This window comes from Equus asinus, chromosome 8 (assembly GCF_041296235.1).
Source record: "Equus asinus isolate D_3611 breed Donkey chromosome 8, EquAss-T2T_v2, whole genome shotgun sequence".
Taxonomy (NCBI): Eukaryota; Metazoa; Chordata; class Mammalia; order Perissodactyla; family Equidae; genus Equus; species Equus asinus.
In genome coordinates this window covers 88,120,356-88,138,072 of record NC_091797.1, presented here as the reverse complement: position 1 = coordinate 88,138,072, position 17,717 = coordinate 88,120,356, and the positions used below count along the sequence as shown (strand labels likewise).

The 17,717-nt window shown below is 43.0% G+C and overlaps 1 protein-coding gene across 1 annotated transcript in view; it reads right to left on the bottom strand.

Annotated features, from left to right (window-relative positions):
* The window catches only part of LOC106841685 (mitotic-spindle organizing protein 2B-like), a 95,170-nt gene that overhangs the window by 10,493 nt on the left and 66,960 nt on the right, over positions 1-17,717 (bottom strand). The window lies entirely within an intron of this gene.

Below are 17,717 nucleotides of genomic sequence, written 5' to 3'. Positions count from 1 at the left end.
GCCTGGCTGGGAACCGCTCTAGTGGTCTGGGATCCCAGGGCAGGGTGGAAACCCGAGGCTTCCAGGGAGCTGGGCCAGGGCTCCAGGACCCAGAACACAAGCGACTCTGTGGCCCTGGGTGTCGCCCAGGCAGCCACATGGCCTCAGACAGCTGCTTTCATCCCCTCATCCCCTGCCCCACCAGGCTTGTGTATCAGCTGAGACAAGAACCAGCCCAAGGAAACAGGGCCATGTGCAAGGTCCCTGGCATAACAAGATTTGGCCTAACCAATCGGCAAGCCGGGAGAATCAGATAGAGCACACAAAGATCCACATTCCACAGCCTCTGGACGTTCCTGGGTTCACGCACGTGCCCTAGTACCCAGGAGTTGCCTGAGGGTGACCCTAGCCGCATTAGCACGGTAAACATCACACCCAGGGGTGGAGAGCTAGAATGCTAATGATACGTGCATCGCATGTGGTGGCATGCTGAACAACAGCACAGGTGCAAGCACAGCCCCGCCTCTCCACGCCATGACAAGGCCATCCTCCCAGGCTTGCCTAATAAAGCCCCACAGTCACGCTCCCTACTGACTGGGTCACCTGCCCCTTTTCTTTCTGCGCCAGCCCCCTTGTGCCTCTCCTGTGCCCAGGCTGATAAACTTTTACTTTTCTACTCCCGTTTGTTGCCTCTCTTGATTTCTATTCTGGGAGATAATAAGAACCCAATGTGCCGGTAACAAGCCCCCACTGCCTGGAGCAGGGGGCGTCCTGAGCCATGGAGCCAAGACCAAGACCCTGCACTCTGCGTTCTCACCCTGACATACCACCGCCACACTTCTGTGGGAGCCACTTTCAATGAGTCCCTGTCCCCTCATTCTAGAGCCTTCATCTCCTCTCAGACTGAGTGCCACCACACAGAACTTGCTGTGACTCACCTGCTGTCACTGCCTCTGCTGCTCTGTGTGCAGGGCTGGCCCCCACTCCTGGGCGTAAGATCCAGCACTGAGCCTTACGTCATGGTGACACAGGCATTCAGCCCACCCTACCAATACTTCACACGGTCAAGACCAGAGTTCCCCAGGTTCTAGGGAAGCCTAACTACCGTGCCTGGTTCACAGATGAGGACACGCAAGCCACCAGGTAACTGACTAGCCTAGGTCACTGGGGTGGTTTTAGGAGGCCTGTGGAGGTGAAGGTCCAAGTCAGGGAGTGGGGGGGGGTCTGGACCCCACCCGCTTTCCACTGCTGCAGACACCCTCCTTGATCCCTCATCCCAACACAGGTACTCCACCAGCTGGGCGCCATGCAGGCCCCTCCACACTGGGAGCTGTGGGGCTGTCGGCGTCAGGCAAGACGCTGGTAAGACGAGGGTATGAACCTGGCTGAGAGGCCCTGGGCAGCGCCTGACCTCTGGGCACAACGGGATGGCAGTAAGCCACCCTCATCCGCTGACGAGGGAGTGCGCAGCTTTGGGGACTGTTCTGTGAATCGGCAGGACTCACGCTGGCTGTTCTGAGCTCGTAGCTGCACACGATGTCCTGAAAGGAGGCAAGCAGACTCCTGGGGATGACCTCCAGCTTGGGGCGTCCCTAGGGCCCCTCAGACACCAATGACAGCCCTTTCTAGACAGGAGCACCTGTCAAGCCTGAGGGACCCTAATGGCAGCTCCCCACTTGTGGATATCTGTGAGAAGTATCGTGGACTGAGCATCTCCAAGCCAAACTACATCACAGGTCTTATCACGTGACAATCACAACTCACCGCCCCGCTTCAGGCTTATTTATTCCTGGAGCTGAGGGGTCTTTCTCCTTTTGCTCTTCCGACTTCTTTGAAAGAGGAAAGGTTGATGTGACAGGCTGTTAACTTGTTTACAGCAAAATGGTGACTATTCTGCCAATTAAAGAAAAACCAAGAGAGATATCCTCTTCCCCAAGAACTCTCTCCATGTTGTCAGGTTTCTATGTGGTTTGTGGAATAGGACTTCAGGGGCACCTGCAGGCTGTCTGGCTCAGTGGGCTGGTGACAGGATGATGTGATCCCAGACAAGATGGTGCCACTTAGAACGCTCTGCCAGAGCCCGCCCCCTTGCCCCCTTCTGATATTTGGCTGACATCGTCTCGAGGAACTTCTCAGATGGTCTCCCACTGCCTGCAGGGACGACAGCTCCTGTATCTCATTCTGTTTGACCTAAACACAACTGAGCAGATGTTCCTTGCTCTGAAACGCCTTCACAAAAATCCAGAAAAATGCATTTAACACCAAGAGGCTTGGGTAATTTTGTAACAGGAGCTCCCTCAAGGACTTGCCAGTGACCACCTGAGAGCTGGTATGCAGGCTTTCGGAGCACTCACTGATTTTATCTACCCAGAGAGGGGCTCTCACCACACCCCCTTTCATAGGAACCAACATCCAATGGATATTTATGGCCAAGCATGGTTGACGCAGTAAACTGTAAACTTCCAGGGATATGACTGGGCCAATGGCTGGGACCCACTGAGCAAGGCAGTTACACAGAGTGACACCACTAAGATGTGGTGAAGATAAAGCATCACAAAATATAAGAAGAAGAAGAAAGAACACTTCCCACCTCATTCTACAAAGCCAAGATCACCCTGACACCAAACCCGACAAAGACATCACAAGGAAAGAAATCTACAGCCCACCATCTTTTATGAATATAAATGCAGAATTGCTCAACTGAATACCAGCAAATCAAATCCAGCAACATACAAAAAGGATGAAGCAGGATTTACCCCAGGAATGCAAGGTTGATTTAGCATCTGAAAATCAATCAAGGTAGTATGCCATACTAATAGAAGAAGGATGAAACCACCTGATCATCTCAACAGACACAGAGGAAAATGGTCTGCAAATCTGAGTAGAAAGGACTGCCCTCAAACTGATGAAGATCATCCACGAAAACCCTCGGCTGCTGTGCTCAGTGGTGAGAGGCTGAAAACTTTCCCTCTGATCGGGAACAACCTCGGGATGTCCTCTCACCACTTGTCCTTGACATTTTACGGGAGGCTCTGGCCATGGCAATTAGGTGAGAGCATGAAATCAAAGGAATCCAGACTGGAAAGGAAGAAGTACGACGACCTCTAGCACAGATGACACGATCTTATGGAGAGAAAATGCTAATGAATCCAGACAGAAAATGTTAGAACTAATGAGCAAGCTCAGTGAAGGTGCAGGATACAAGATCAATATACAAAAATCAATAGTATTTCTATACACTAGCAATGAACTATCCAGAAATGAAATTAAGAAAATGATTCTGCTTCCATAGCATCAAAAAGAATAAATTTGTGTATAAGCATACCGTAGAATAAATTTAACAAAAGAAATGCAAGAGTCGTGCACTGAAAACTACTAAACATCATTGAAAAAAATTAAAGAAGACCTAAACGAGTGGAAAGACATCCCACATTCCCGGACTGGAGAACTCAACATTGTCAAGATGGCAATCCTCCCCAATCAGTCTGCAGATTCAGTGCAATCCCTGTCACAATCCCAAGTGCTATTTTGCAGAAATTATCAAGCTCATCCTAAAATTCATGTGGAGACGCAAGGGACCCAGGACAGCCCAAACAATTTTGACAAAGAACAAAGTTGGAGGACTTATACTTCTGATTTCTAAACAGACTATAAAGCTACAGGATCAAGACAGTGTGTTACTGACAAAAGGATAGACATAGAGATCAATGGAATAGAACTGAGAGTCCAAAGTATGAGCAATTAATTTTTAAAAATTTATAGCCAATTTAAATTTATGGCCAATTAATTTGTTAAAAATGGACTTTATATTTTAGAGCAGTTTTAGGTCCACAAGAAAATTGAGCTTAAGGTGAAATTCTCATATACCCCCAGCCCCTACACCTGTGCAGCCTCCCCCACTTTCAACATCCTCCAGCAGATTGGTACATTTGTTGTGATTGATGAACCTACATTGACACATCGTTATCACCTAAAGCTCATAGTTTCCATTAGGGCTCACTCTTGGTGTTGTACGTTCCATGGGTTTTGACAAATGTATAGTGACATTTGTACACTATTACAGTAAGCCCTAAAAATCCTCTGTGCTTCACCTACTCATCCCTCCCTCCCCACTAACTCCCGGGAACCTCTGATCTTATTCCATCTCCACAGTTTTGCCTTTCCAGAATGTCATATAGTTGGAATCGAATCAGACAGTATATAGCCTTTTCAGATTGGCCTTTTTCACTGAGAAATGTGCAGTTAGGTTGTCTTATGTCTTCTCATGGCTTCATAGCACTTTCCTTTTCAGCGCTGAGCAAGATTTCTTGTCTGGATGGATCACAGCTTATTTCTTCATTTACCTACTGAAGAGCATCTTGGTCGCTTCCAAGTTTTGGCAATCATGAATACAGCTGATGTCAACATCTAGTGCATATTTGTGCATGGACATAAGTTTTCAACTCATTTGGGTAAGGACCAAGGAGTGGGGCTGCTGAATCACATGGTAAAAGTATGTTTCATTTCATAAGAAACTGCCAAACTGTCTTCCAAAATGACTGTACCATGTTGCATTGCCGTCAGCAATGATTGAGCACTCCTGTTGCTCTGCATCCTCAGCAATATATGGTGTTGTCAGTATATTGAATTTTTGCCATTCTAACAGGTGTGGAGTGGTGTCTCAGTGCTGTTTTAATTGGCAATTCCATAATGACATAGGATATGGAGCATCTTTTCATATGCTTGTGTGCCAACTGCATATCTTCTTTGGTGACATTTCTGGTCAGAACTTTGCTCATTTTAATTGGGTTGTTGGTTTTCTTATTGTTGATTTTTAAGAGTTCTTTGTATATTTTGGATAACAATCGTGTATCAGATACGTCTTTTATGAATATTTTCTCCTAGTATATGCCTTGTCTTTTCATTCTCTTGATGGCCAATTGATTTTTGACCAGAGTGCCAAAAAAAACTCAATGTCTTTTCAACACACTGAGCTACAACAACAGGATATCCACATGCAGATGAATGAAGTCAGACTCCTACCTCACACCATATACAAAAATTACTCAAAATGGATGAAATACCTAGATCTAAGAGCTGAAACTATACGGGCATACCTTGGAGTTATTGCAGATTCAGTTCCAGAGACGCAGTAAAATGAATGTCACAATAAAGTGAATCGTATGAATTTTTTTGTTTCCCAGTGCGTATAAAAGGTATGTTTACACTATACTGTAGTCTATTAAATGTTCAAAGCACTATGTCTACAAAAAGAATGTACACATATTAATTTAAAAATACTTTATTGCTAAAAATTGCTACCTATCATCTGAACCTTCAGTGAGTTGTAATGTTTTTGCTGGTGGAGGGTCTTCCTTCATGTTGGCAGCTGCTGACTGACCAGGGTGGTGGTTGCTGAAGGTTGAGATGTCTGTGGCAATTTCTCAAAATAAGACAATACTGAAGTTTGCCGCATAGATTGACTCTTCCTTTCACAAAAACTTCTCTGTAACGTGAAATGTTGTTCGATAGCATTTTACCCACACTAGAACTTCTTCCAAACTTGGAGTCAGTTGGGGCTGGCCCGGTTGCACAGTGGTTAAGTGCACACTTTCCACTTCTTGACGGCCTGGGGTTCGCCGGTTCAGATCCCAGGTGTGGACATGGCACCGCTTGGCAAAAGCCATGCTGTGGTAGGCTTCCCACGTATACAGTAGAGGAAGATGGGCATGGATGTTAGCTGAGGGCCAGTCTTCCTCAGCAAAAAGAGGAGGACTGGCAGTACTTAGCTCAGGGCTAATCTTCCTCCAAAAAAAAAAAAGTTGGAGTCAGTCCTCTCAGACCCTGTCACTGATTTATCAACTAAGTTTATGTAATATTCTAAATCCTTTGTTGTCATTTCAACTATCTTCACAGTATTTTCACCAGGAGTAGATTCCTTCTCAAGAAACCACTTTCTTTTCTCATCCATAAGAAGCAACTCCTCATCCATTAAAGCTTTATCATGAGAGTGCAGCCATTCAGTCACATCTTCAGGCTCCACTGCTAATCCTAGCTCTCTTGCTCTGTCCACCACATCAGAAGTTACGTCCTCCACTGAAGTCTTGAACCCCTCAGTGTCATCCACGAGGGTTAGAATCAACTTCTTCCAAACTCTTGTTAATGTTGATATTTTGACTTCTTCCCATGAGTCACGAATGTTCTTAATGGCATCTAAAATGGTGAATTCTTTCCAGAAGATTTTCAGTTTACTTTGCCCAGATCCTCAGAGGAACCACTCTCTATGGGAACTATATCCTTATGACAACTATTTCTTAAATAATAAGACTTGAAACTCGAAATTACTCCATGGTCCGTAATCAAAATGACTCCCCAGGTCATGCAGGATGGATGTTGTGTTAGCAGGCATGAAAACAATATCTGATGGACATTGAACATCTCCATCAGACATCTTGGCTGACCAGGTGCATTGTCAATGAGCAGTAGCATCTTGAAAGGAATCTTTTTTTCTGAGCAGTAGGTCTCCACAGTAGGCTTAAAATATTCAGTAAGCCACGTTGTAAACAGATGCGCTGTCACCCAGGCTTTGTTGTTCCATTTATAGAGCACAGAGTAGGTTTTGCACAATTCTTAAGGGCCTTAGGATTTTGGAATGGTATATGAGCAAAAGCTTCAACATAAAGTCGCCAGCTGCATTAGCCCCTAACAAGAGAGTTGGTCTGTCCTTTGAAGCCAGGCATTGACTTCTCCTCTCTAGCTAGGAAAGTCCTAGATGGCACCTTCTTCCAATAAAAGGCTGTTTCATCTACATTGAAAATCTGTTGTTTAGAGGAGCCACCTTCACTAGTGATCTTAGCTAGGTCTTCTGGAGAACTTGCTGCAGCTTCTCCATCAGCACTTGCTGCTTCACCTGGCACTTTCATGTTATGAAGACAGCTTCTTTCCTTACACCTCATGAACCAACCTCTGCTGGCTTCACTCTTTTCTTCTGCAGCCTCCTCACCTCTCTCATCCTTCCTATAATTCAAGAGTTAGGGCCTTGCTCTGGACTAGGCTTTGGCTTAAGGGAATGTTGTGGCTGGTTTGATCGTCTAGCCAGACCCCTAAAACTTTCTCCATATCAGCAATAAGGCTGCCATGCTTCCTTATCATTTGTGTGTTCACTGGAGCAGCACTTTCAATTTCCTTCAAGAACTCTTTCTTTGCAGTCACAGCTTGGCTAACTGTTTGGTGCAAGAGGCCTAGCCTTTTTCCTATCTTGGCTTTTGGCCTGCCATCCTCATTAAGCTTAATCATTTCCAGATTTTGATTTAAAGCGAGAGACGCGCAACTCTTCCTTTCACTGGAACACTTAGAGGCGATTGTAGGGTTATTAACTGGCCTAATTTCAGTATTGTTGTGTCTCAGGGAATAGGGAGGCCTGAGGAGAGGGAGAGAGATGGGGGAACTGCTGGTCAGTGGAGCAGCCAGAACACACACAACATTTATCAATTAAGTTTGCCCTCTTATGGGAGGACAGTTTGTGGCAACCAAAACAATCAAAACAATTACAATTCTAACATCAAAGATCCGCTGATCACAGGGGCCGGCCTGGTGGCGCAGTGGTTAAGTAAGTTGAAGTGCTCCGCTTTTGTGGCCTGGGGTTCCGTGGTTTGGATCCTCAGTGCAGGTCTACATAGTGCTTATGCAGCCATGCTGTGGCAGGGGTCCCACATATGAAATAGAGGAAGATGGGCACAGATGGTAGCTCAGGGCCAATCTGCCTCAGCAAAAAGAGGAGGATTAGTGGTGAAAGTTAGCTCAGAGCTAATCTTCCTGAAAAAAAAAAAAGAAAAGAAATACGTCACTGGTCGCAGATCACTGTAACAAATTAATAATAATGAAAACATTTGAAACTGTGAATATTAAAATGTGACACAAAGACAAGAAGTAAGCCAATGGTGTTGGAAAAAAGGTGCCAATAAACTTGGTTGACCCAGGGTTGCCATAAACCTTTGATGGGGTTCAGGGCAGACTGCCCCAAGATGTGCCACTCTGGTATGTGGATTATTTCAAGCTGCAGACAATCAAGGCTCAGAAGATTCTGGAAGAACATTTCATCTTCCAATAAACTGCCTAAAAGAACTTAAGATAGACAGGCCTGTCCCAGGAAGGAGATCTAACCATTGATAATTCTCGGTGTGGTGGGCAGGAAGGCATCTAGCAAGGGCCATTTTATCCAAAGACCTCATTCGGTTCCCATTGTCTGTAGATGGGACAATGCAAACACCTCTTTACCAAATATTAACTCTTCCCACCTTCTTGTAGATTGCTTTCTCCCCTTTGAAGTCTCAGACCTCTATCTCCTTCTCCTTAGTCCAGAAGGACAATGCGCCTCATTTTGCCTGACTGTCTTTGGAATTCCTCATGCTTATGAAGTCAATAGGCACACATATTAAACTGTGATTTTCTCCTGCTGCCCTGCCTTATGTCAGTTTTAATTCTTTGACCAGCCGTAAGAAAAGGAAGGGAAAAAGGGGAATTCTGCCTCTTCCCCTACACTTTTGGTGTAGCATCAGGATTCCGCACTGGCTGGCAAGCTGCCTTCTCTGGCTGGAAGAAGTGCTTTCTCCCTGGCACGATCGCAGATGCGGAGATTCCGGGTTGTCTGACAAAGGCTGACAAGAGGTAAGATTTCTGACCACATCAGCCTCTCGGAACCTCTATCTGTGGGGTCTAGTGGAAGAAAATAGTGAGATTTTTTTTCTCTCTTTCTAAATTTAGAATGGCAGGAGAAGATACTTGGGGAACTATTTTCTTGTGCTTTTTAGTGACTCCAGTAAATTTGGTAGAGTACTCTTGGCTTTTTTTGATCCTTTTCCTTCCAGAGATAGTGACTTGTTTTTTCTTTTTTGTCCCTGTATCTGTGTCGTATGTCATAAAAAGGAAAAACCAGGGGCCGGCCCTGTGACTGAGTGGGTAAGTTCATGTGCTCTGCTTTGGTGCACCAGGGTTTCACTGGTTCGGATCCTGGGCACAGACTGTTCAACAAGCCAGGCTGTGGCAGCGTCCCACATAGCACAGCCAGAAGGACCTATAGGCAGAATGTACAACTATTCACTGGGGGGCTTTGGGGAGAAGAAGAAGAAAAAACAAGATTGGCAACAGATGTCAGCTCAGGGCCAATCTTTAAAAAAATAAGAAAGAAAGAAAAACCATAGAGTTGATGCAGACATAGGCCCTATAAGGCCGTTGTCTGGGCCAGCCCACAGGCACAGGCTGGTGAGTTTGCTATCTCACCAGAGCAGCGTCTGTTGAGACGAACTTTGCTGTGGGTTCATATGAACGTGAGGTAACAGCTGTTGCTGAGGGATATCTTGGAAGCCAAAAGGCTGCAATATTGGCGGGCATGGGTCGAGCAGTTCAGAGCCATTGGGGTGCTCGCCGCCTCAAGAAGACTCCCATGATAGGAAAAGTTGGTCATGGAACTGGGTAGATGACAACAGGTCTCCCGCCAACCTCAAGAAAATTCCTGTGCAATGAGGTGCTCTGTAAAACACACACAATCCCAAACCCCATGGCACATCCCTCCTACGTATTAGTTTGGCTCCAAGGGACCCAAGGCAGAGCTAAAGCTGTCACTGTGTATGTAAGGGAAAAAACCACAAGCAGATGAGCTTTTTCCTTCCATCTTATTCTATGTTCCGAGAACTTAGCTTTTTGACCAGTGATAATATTTTCCTTGATCTCCAGCATCTGGAAGGTGCATTTGCTGGAGTAAACCTTGGTGGCCAGTCAAATAGACTGAGGTTCCAAGCATCCTCTGTCTGGCTGTGCCAGGCTCTCAGGTGAGTTTGTCATAAAGGGTCCAGTCCATGAAAACCTGTGTCATCTCAACCTTCCTTGTTTGTTCGTTCTGGAAAAGTCCCATTCGTGTGGCTCCTGCCTGGTGTCACAGATTAGTGGGTCTGTGACTAAAGGCTCCCATGCTCTCCTGAGAGACCAGAGACACCATTTTCATTACACCATCCTTACCACCTGTGCAACGAAGCTCTTTACTCCCCCTGAGGATTTGAGGAGTCAACTTTTTGGATCACGGGGAATGCATCATCTGTGCCCTCTCCAAGGGCACTTCTTGAATGCATGGTAAAGATTTACTCTAAGCCTGGAAAGTTACCTCCAGATCTTTCTTTATAAAGTCTCACTGGACTGAGTCACTATTGGAATAAATACACCAATGGAGATCCTCCTCGTCAAGGGCCAGATGATGGATCTTTGAATTGCAGTAAATTTTATATTTGAAAACTATTCGGGAGAGCTCTTATCACAAGCAGCTGCCTTATTGGTATTTATGGGAAGAATAATTGAAAAGAAAATCTAAAAAAATATAATGGCTAGCCTTAGGGAATCTCTTAATAAAATGAAAGAAGGGAAGTCTGACTTAGAACAGAGATCAAAAACCAAATTTAATGTAAATGTAACCACAGGCCCTCCAGGACCAGTTCAACAAAGTGATTAAGGATTGCCTTTCAGAAAAACTGGAAAGCCACACAGCCAGAGCATGTGTAAATGAAGAAATCAAGACCTGAAATGACCTCAGAAGTACATATCTCCATGCCCACAGAACCCAAGGACCAGGACGTGACTGGAACTTGAAAGTCGGACTCTTGTCAGATGTGAAGGGTCCCTCCTTCCGGAAGGTCTGGTGTTAAGATTCCTTCCCCACCCTGTCATAAATGTTCAAAATGTTACCATAAATGCTTGAAGCTCACCAGTCAGAACCTGGCCCACCAGCATTTCTGTATGCCAGCATAATCTCCCTAACCTCTTGAATTCCACCCCAAATCCTGGACTGGGGAGACAGATCTCAGGGCACCTGCCCCCTGTCTCCCCGCAGGTTGCTTTCACAGAATAAAGCTGATTCTCCCCCTTGAGTCGGACGCCATCATTAATTGGCTTGCTTGTGCACATCAGCAGAGAACCCCAATTTTGTGTGGTGAAAACTGGTGACCACGAAGGGACCAAGGTCCTGTGACCACCCGCCCGAGGCCCTGCATCCCCTGGCAGAGTATGGGGTCTTTTCACCCACCCTAAGTGGGGCTTGAACAGTTTCCTCCAGAGGCTTCGCTGATTGGATCCCTGTCTCCCTGCTGTGGCACTCCAGGCCCCAAGGCATTCTTTTTCTTCCGTTTGGGAGAAGAAACAGCTTCTGGATCAGGATGTCTCTGGACTCGGGGTAATTAACTCTAAGAAACTGACTATCCTTTACCTTGTCTCTCTGGTTTGATTTCCTGGAAATATAAGTTTGGCTTGTCTTCTGGGGAATCCTTGTGGGCTGAGACCTCAACCTTGGGCCTAAACCATCCAAGGTATTTAGAGATAGGAAAGAAAACCTCCACTCATGAAGTTGCTTCTGGGTCTGGGCAAGTCCTGGCACTGGTTCTGACTTACCCTTGGAAATATGGTTTTGAGTAGTTCTTGGCTCTGGTTCTGAGCTACTCCTGGGACCCTGGCTAGTATTATGGTCTGTATTACATGTAGAATTGTATTCTGTATTAACGTTTGTCTGAACTGAATTGGCTGTTCTGGGGACTGAGTTTCTCAGTAACTGTAACAAACTCTCTTTAGAAATTACTGTGGTGTTGCGACTACATTGGGCAAAACCCCCTAAAATGGGGATAAGTGTAAACAGCTGACAAGATAACCTGGGATAATTTAGAATTACAGTGGCCACTTTGGGCTCCTTTTGAGCTTTAAAACAAGAAACAAACCTTTAAAGACTCAAGGTCTCCACTTTTTTTTTTTTGGGGGGGGGGGAAGATTAGCCCTGAGCTAACTACTGCCAATCCTCCTCTTTTCGCTGAGGAAGACTGGCCCTGAGCTAACATCCGTGCCCATCTTCCTCTACTTTATATGTGGGACACCTACCACAGCATGGTGTGCCAAGCGGTGCCATGTCCGCACCTGGGATCTGAACCAGTGAAGCCCTGGCTGCCGAAGTGGAACGTGTGCACTTAACGGCTGCACCACCAGGCCAGCCCCAAGGTCGCCACCATTTGACCTAAAGTTTCTAGAAGCTGTCAACGTTTGCAAAGGACTGCAGACTCTTATCAAGCTTGTTTGGTGTCCTGAGGGCTTGGCTTGATAAGCATCAGGTTGGGGGAGTCTCAAAACTATGGCAGGAAAAAGAATGTGGTTGCACTGCATTTTTCAGTCTGAGATGGTCAGACAGAAATGCAGGTTGCGCTCCTGTTTGTGGCTAAGGGTCCTACCAAACTGCCTCAGGGGAAAATTATATTGGCCGTTAGAAGGAAGACTTGGTTAGGCCTTCATGGTAAGGGTCTTGATTTGGGGGACACTTGAAATTTTCACGATCTGACTCTAGCTGCAGCATAAATATACTTTTGACTGGCCATGTCTAAATTCTTAAACAATCAGAAGTGCTAATTTGAGCCCTACCTGTAGCCTCTTAGGCTGAATTTTGCCAAATTGGGTGCCTTTTAGCTATGAGTATGTAGTATGAACTACTGAATACTCATTGGTTTATCGATCCTTCTGCTCCCAGAGATGGTCACTATTTTTCCTTGTCTCTGTCTTTTGCATCCTTTGTCATAAAAAGGGAAAGACCGCAGAGTAAGAGGTAGGCATCTCCGTAAGCCTGTTGTCTCGGCAGGCCCACAGTAAACGTTGCTGTTGGGCCACCTATGGAGTATGCGCATGTAGGGGAGGAAGACATTTCCTCTACCTGCTCTGGGTCCTTCTGGCCAGAAAATGAATTAAATTCACATGAGTCAGAATAACAGGAGAAAATAAAACAAAGCTTTATAACATGTATACATGGGAGAGGCTCAGGCAAACTGAGCAACTCACCAAAATGGCTGAAGCCCCCACCTTAAATATCATCTTCACCTAAAGACAAAGGAGGATGTTGGGGGTGGAGGGCAACAGTTATGAAAGACTATCAGAAAAGTACAGTAAGCAAGAGTAAGGTTACTATGAAGATTTAATTCCTTACCTTCTGCATTGATAAGAGTTTCTAGAGATATGGTCATCCCCTCTTCTTCTGAAGGAAGACACCTTCACAGATGGAGATTTCTCTTACAAATGTAAATATCTCTTAACAAAGGGTAAGTAAATTCTAGTTTTCATAGTTTCTTTCCTGACTGCAGTTTTTACAAGCAATCAGCCCAAAATAATCCTCACGTCAAAGAGACATATCTTGGGGTTGCCAATTCCAGTCCCCCATACACATAAGGTGGAAGCTGTTGTTAAGGGACATCTGGGAAGCCAAAACAGCCACAATATTGAAGGGCATGGGTCAAGTAGTTCAGAGCCATTAGAGTGCTCACCACCTCAAGAAGACTCCCATGATAGGATAAATTGTCACAGAAGTGGGTAGATGACAACAGGTCTCCTGCCAACCACAAGAAAATGTCCATGCAAGGACGCGGTACTCTGTAAAGCACACACGATCCTCAACCCTGTGGCACCTCCCCCCATGTATTAGTCTGGCTCTGAGAGACCCAAAGCCTAGCTAAAGCTGTTAGTGTGCATATAGGGTGAGGTTTTTTTTCCTTTTGTCTTGTTCTGTCTTCAGAGCTTGGCTTTGTGACCTCTTTGGTCATGTGGGGTCCCAGTCCACTGGGGGCCTTTGTCGTCTCAACTTTCCTTGCTTGTTAGTGCACTACCAGCTGTGCAGCGGAAGCCTTTGCTTTCTCAGATTATTTTTGGGAGTGAACTTTCTGGATCTTATGAGGGTTGTTTATTTTACACTCTCTTTTGGGGATGCCCGTTGCATCCAAAGTTAAGCCATAATTTCTTATTAGTTTGAGTCACTATTAAGATCCTACTCATCAAAGGTCAGAGGATGGTTCCTTAAATGGGAAAAACTTCTAAATGAAAAAGTGTAGCTTAAAGTGTGGATCAACCTATTTCCAGTTCTTTGGGGAATTGTAAACAACCATCTTTGGCTTGCAAATCCCTGCAGGGCCAGCAGTGCAGCTCTAGAAAGCAGTTCAAAGTTCACTTGTCCTTTTCCAGTCCCAAAGCCTCCCCTGTTCCTCTCAAAATGCTTGTAGGTATTAGGATGTTAAAAATGAATAAGGCAAATATGCCCACGAAACTCCATCTTGGAGAGAACTTGAGTGGTTTCTCTGCGCCTTTGTGATGTAGTTGGACAGGTAGATCAACCTATAATGTTGTTTAAGTTACAACCCAGTTTCTGAGAAATGAAGAGCAATTCACCTTGAAAAAAAATCCTTGCAAGACTGGAAATGTAATTCTAGATGCAGCTCAGGTTTCACCCATTTTCCTTGCCTGAAGGAGCTTGCAAGCCTCCAGGGAATATCTAGCCCATCACTAATTCCTAGGACTAAAGAAAAAAAAGGAAAAAGGAAAGAAAAATGGCCATACAAGCCCCCTTGCCAGAAATCTAGCAGATTGAGTGTCTTCTCCACAAATATTAGTAAAAGTGGCTTTAAACAAAATTTGGATTCATAACTAGTGTATTACTGTACCTGATTCAGGGCAGTAATTTTAAAACAATAGGTGTGGAGACTCTCTGTATGTATTTTTATATGTATGTTACATGTGTGATATTTTACCTCCAGATGGTATAATTTCTAAAGAGCTCTATTCAATTGGCTTAAAGTAAGCACTTACATAAATTATTTCTAAATGCAACTAACCCCAATGTCTATCAAGTTAACATGACATAAGTTAATCTTTGGTAACTGAAAGCTTATTTAAGATTGTTGGCTTGATTAAATTGGACATGTCCTCACAGTTATCAGCATTGGATGTAATGCAGACATTCTGCCTTTACTATATGTTCATTGGCCATATAAGCTAATGTTGTCTCTATTACAAAACTATTCAGCAAAAATAACTTAAAATGATGGCTAATTTTGTCTAGTGTCTCATATGAAGTTTTGTAGGCAATCTAAATAATTATTGGGATCACGTAAACTAAATAGATGTGAAAAAGATAAAAGGCTTGGGTGAATTCTTTAAAATAATTATGTGTTCTGGCATTATATTTAAGATAACTTCTAGAATCTCTCTGGTAAATTGAAACTTTGACGTTTTACTAGGTGAAATTAAATGATAAAAAAATCATTGGATATCTGGCTCACTTTCAAATACGATAGCATAGTGAAACATTATCACTAAACATGTCTAACTGTATCTACTTTTGATTTATTGTTACAGAGAAACTAAAAGATGTTTGGGCCTATTAGTAAATGTGTCTTGTATTTTTATTAAAAGATTGTACTATGAAGTTGCATTTTTCTAGAAATTATAAAAAAGTATTTATAAATTTGCCAAGCCACTGAATGCTAATGTAAAAGGCAGTTCATAATTCCTCACTTTTTAGTTTTCACTAAGGTCTGTGAGGGTTAAAAATTTTACTGAAAATTAATACACAATCATCTTTGTATTCAAGGAAACTAAGATGTATGTTTTCAGTAAAGAAGGCATAAAGAATGGAAATATATTTTTTTTAAGAAAGATAAATTTGTCCCAAAATACTAGGAGGGAAAAGGAAGGCATGGGACAAATTCTGAAGGTAAAAAGAGTTATAGAAGATTTATGAAAGAGGAATCCTAAAAAGAGTTTTATGCATGGTCAAGTTGGCTAAGATTGAAGTAAATTTAATTAAGTAAATAAGTTTTAATGTCAAAAATAAGTTGGTGCAAAAATTAAAATTTGGTTCTCTCTCTCTTAAAAGGATAATTTTCCTGGACTCTTAGTCAGCTTTTGATAAGGAGGTTATAAAAGGTTTTTCTTTACTTTTGAGTAAGTTTACCTAAAAGACAGATGATCTGTATTTTGTTAAAATAATTGCTTATGGCTCAGCAGTTAAGTTTCTTTACTCTGCCTCAATGGCCTGGGATTGGCCAGTTCAGGTCCTGGGCATGGACCTATGCATCACTTAGTAAGCCATGCTGTAGAAGGCATCCCACATATAAATTAGAGAAATATGGGCACAGATGCTCATGGACAATCTTCCTCAGCAAAAAGAGGAGGATGGGCAGTGGCTGTTAGTTCAGGGCTAATCTTTCTTAAAAAAAAAAAAAAGAATAATAATTGCCTATGGTCAAAAAGACTGAAGTCTATCTATTAAGGTTTTTTGGACTGTTTTAACTCTCTATTTGACCATGACTTTTGCTGTTGTCACTTTGATGGAATAGATAACTTGGTGAGCATTGTTTCCCAGTTAGCATTGTTTCCTATTTGACCAAGATTTTTAAAACCTTTTGATGTTTTTGACAAGCTTTCCCCCAAATTCAAATACTAAATGAAGTTTTCCTTTTGACCTGAAGGAAAAGATTTTCTCTTTGAAAAATTTCAGAGGAACCCTGGGATCCCTCAAAGAAATTTGTTCTCTTTCCTTCCTATGAAGAAGAAGATAATGAACTAATTAGGCTTTTTTGGTATGCTAAATTACACATGAAACTGTCAAATAAGTGATAATAAACTTTCTTAGGCGGTATCATGTGGGTAAATGTCATTGATATTAACATTTAAAAAATTATATAACACTCCTAAAATTTTGATCTGTCCTGGTTGCCAGCCATAATTATAGTTATTATCTTGAAGTGTTGTATGTCACAGAAAGAGCCACATTTCTTTGTCAATTGCCCTTTTGAGTCATTTGCAGATAGTTGCTCTTTTACTCTGATGGTTTTGCAAATATGTTTCATCTTCAAATTCTTGGAAAAGACTTTGACACTTATTCTAGAATTCAGGTTTCTGATAAACTTTCAGAGCATAAAATTGAACTGGGTAATTACTTACAGATCTCTAATGGGGAAACTGATGACTTCATGAAACTGCTAACAAAAGATTTTGAGCAAGAATTGATTACACAGGACTGAATGAACTGATGAGGATGATAATAATTTGTATGACTTTTGTTTGAGATATTGCTGATTTTTAAATGTTTTGTTTTTTCCAGATTTAAGAAAATCTTTTTTCTCTTTCTCTTAAACTAACTACGACTTATAGCAATTTTGTAAAATTATACATTTGTAAATAAAATTGAAACATTTATTTATTATTCTCCCTATCTTATCCCTCCAGGATTTGGAAATTCTTCATGAGTGAGTATTGTTTTCATGGCAATATAGTTGTTTGCATGAGTTCAATAAGAATCTGTTCTCCTTATAAAAGGATACTGTTGGAAACATTGGTTATATTATCAAAGCTTTGATTGGAATGCCATATTCGAGAGAAATATGTAGACTCAGATATGACAAGACAGCTTTTGAGGAACAAAGGCTGGACTTTATGAAATAAAGCCACCTGGAATTATCAGGCTGGTACCTTGCTTATAGGATTCCCAGCAACTTTACCGGGTGAGTAAATAAGGTCACTTCTCTGGCAGGTGCCTGGAACCTCAGTATATTTGGGGGACCTTGAGAAGAGGGGAATGCCCCCTTATCTGTAGGCATTGTAGGCAGAATCTGATGACAAATCTTTGGCTTGGCTTCCCTGGCCTCAAGAGGTCTTTAAAGTCCAGTCTGAGATTCCTTATAAAAAATTCCAGCAAAGCAGGTTTAAAGGAGCCTGTGCAGTCAATTGCTATTCTTGTTGTACTTGTGTCAATAATTGGGCCAAGTTTATTGAAATTAGACTTATTTTACAATGAATGAGTCTTAATTGGCTATCTTTGGTAGAAATGAGGGTGATTTTTGAGAGAAATATTATCTTCCAATAGAAACTATAGTACACACTTCAGGGTTAATTAAGTTCTAGTTCTGATAATTGTCTCTGAG